The sequence below is a fragment of the Aegilops tauschii genome, chromosome 5, assembly GCF_002575655.3.
Source record: "Aegilops tauschii subsp. strangulata cultivar AL8/78 chromosome 5, Aet v6.0, whole genome shotgun sequence".
In the NCBI taxonomy this organism is placed as follows: domain Eukaryota; kingdom Viridiplantae; phylum Streptophyta; class Magnoliopsida; order Poales; family Poaceae; genus Aegilops; species Aegilops tauschii.
In genome coordinates this window covers 216,078,543-216,081,520 of record NC_053039.3, presented here as the reverse complement: position 1 = coordinate 216,081,520, position 2,978 = coordinate 216,078,543, and positions in this window count along the sequence as shown.

Sequence of the window (2,978 nt, the reverse complement as noted above, 5' to 3'; positions counted from 1 at the left end):
CTCCGAAAGTTGCCCTTCCAGACGGAATTCGTCACTGATTTCATCCCCAATTGTTCCCACGGGATCCTTGGCTCATAATGAAGGGTCTCGGAGAGGATAAGGCTCATCTTGAGCCCTTGGATGCATCACATCAACGGAAGAGACCGAGGAGGTGCCCTATATACATCTCTTCAACCCTAGCCACCGCCTCCTCTCTCCATCATCTCTCATTCATCACCAACACATCCAAGACCATCTCCATTGTTTCTCCACACCTGAGAGGAAGGGACAACGTCAAGGGAAGAAGGAGGCTCCACCACCATGAGCACCGGACTTCCTGAAAGTGCGTTATATCGACTAGAGGGGGGTGAATAGGCGATTTTTACAAATTCGTCACTAAGGAATTTCAAGGTGAGGAAATTCCTAAGTCACGAACAACTAGCAGCGGAATAAGTACTCAGATGCAAGCATAGCAGAGCAGTAGCACAGTCATCATGATGAAATGAAAACAAGCACAGAGTACAAGTAACGTAAACACAGGATAAGCAGGCTGATGACAAAGTGACTGAAGAACTAGAACTGAGGAAACTGAGAAAGTCTTCAGTCAAAGTCTTCAAACAGTAACGATCAAGTACAACAGTATATGAATGAGGAACTGGAAGGGTTGAGGAAATGGAACCAGTAGCTCGGTGAAGACAGTGATTTGGTAGACCAGCTCCAACTGATGTGACAGTCGTACGTCTGGTTGGAGCTGCTAGGTATTTAAACCTGAGGACACACAGCCCCGGACACACAGTCCTCACCGTATTCTACTTGAGCTAAGGTCACAGAGACCTCACCCAATCACCCGTGGTAAGTCTTCAGGTGACTTCCAAACCTTCACAGACTCGGTCACTCGGCAATCCGCAATTTCCTCTTGGATGCTCTAGACCATGACGCCTAACTGTCTGGAGGATGCACAGTCCTCAAAGGTAACAAGCATCGGTTCCACACAGGAACAATCTCTTTAGTGATGCTCAATCACTTTGGGTTTGTAGGTGCTTGGGTTTGGGTTTTCCTCACTTGATGATTTTCGCTCAAAGTCCTCGCAGGATGGGATGCTCTCAATGACAAGTGTCAGTTTCTCTCGGAGCAGCCAACCAACTAGTGGTTGTAGGGAGCAGCTATTTATAGCCTAGGGAGCAGCCCGACATGATAAGACATAAATGCCCTTCAATGATATGACCGTTAGGTGGGTAGATATTTTGGGACAGCTAGCGCGTAGCATAGCAACGGTCGGATATTTGAGTATCAAATTCCTCAGGGCTATCATGTTCCTCACTTGTAGGCAATCCGCACTGGCGAATTCCTAACTCCTCAGTCAGAACAAATTTCTTAGAGACCAGGAGATCTTCGTCTCTGTCACTGAAGAAATTGACTGAACTGTATGAGATTTCCAATGGCTTCACTCAAAAGGATTGGTAGGTGTAGGATTTTGAAATGAGCATCACCTGGAAACTTTTCCTTAGTTTTACCTCGACCCCCTTTAACAGTACGGTGTTTCCAATGACTCACGAAAGAGAAAACAAAACTACGAAAACAAAAGTCTTCACGCTTCATGTTCCTCGCATGAATATCAAGTCTTCACGGTCACACAAATTTCTTCACTTTCAAAGTCTTCAGAAAGCCAAAGTCTTCAGTCAAAGACATTCATTCTTAGGGGTCGACTTTATCTGTAAATACCAAACTCCTCATGGACTTATAGACCTATGTACACTCACAAACGCATTAGTCCCTTAAGCTATAAGTCTTCAATACACCAAAATCACCAAGGGGCACTAGATGCACTTACAATCTCCCCCTTTTTGGTGATTGATGACAATATAGGTTAAGTTTTCAACGGGGATAAACATATGAAGTGTAAATAATGATATTGAGGAATTTGATTGCAAGATATAGAATAACTCCCCTGAAGATGTGCATATTTGAGGAATTTGCTTTGAATAGCAAATGCACATTCTAGAGTAGAATCATGGAGATCCCCCCCTATATCTTGTAACTCATACATGCATTTAACATATGATATGAAGAATTTGAAATGCATGATGAAATATGGTGACTGATGTAATTCAGCATGCGTGCATTAACAAACTTGAGGAAATAGCATGCAGAAAACAGAGCAAAAGTATCAGACCATGATAGGACTTAAGTTTACAACTCGATCCAACAAATACTTCAGAAGAGCAAGAGTTGCAACTTAACAAAAAAACGCCCATCTATAGACCCGCTTGAAGACTAACTCAAATTTCTCCCCCTTTGTCATCGAATGACCAAAAGGGACGAAAAATGAGGACTAACGCCCCTGAAGAATATCATCATGATGTCGATGGAGGAGCACCAGCTTTGTTGGGGTCGTCCGTTGGAGTGGGGCCTGCCGCAGTGTCGTTTAAATCTTCAGCTTCATCCGTCCCGCGCGATGAAGAATATGAACTGGCAACCAAGTGAGGAACTTTGACCTTCTTGAATTTCTTCGAAGGCGGCTGAGACTAGTCAAAGTCCTGCTTAAAGCCCATCTGCTTGAGATCTTCGTCGCCGTAGAGGTGAGACAATACAGCCCAGGTGCGATCAAAAACTTCATGCAAGTAGTAATGGTTCTTCTTCATAGTGTTTTGCGTGATTGTCATATTCTGAAGAATTGAACCAAACTGACGCTTGACCCACTTGTGATTGCGATCGACCTTCTAATGAAGACAGAGGAGAATCTCATGATCAGTCATCACACGCGGAGCCGTGGCTTGAGGATATTGCTTTGAAGCATTTGCGGCAGAATCATGTGTGGCAGAGTCATCATTTGTGGAGTATGAAGTAGCTTTACGAAACTGTCCATCCAATGGACGAGTGCCTTCATCAATAACAGTTGCTTTGCCCTTCTCATCAGCTGAGGAAATAGTCCTTTTGAGGACTTCAATTGTGGGCAAATAGCTGAGATGATTTTGCAAATCAGCCTTGTAGTTTATCGA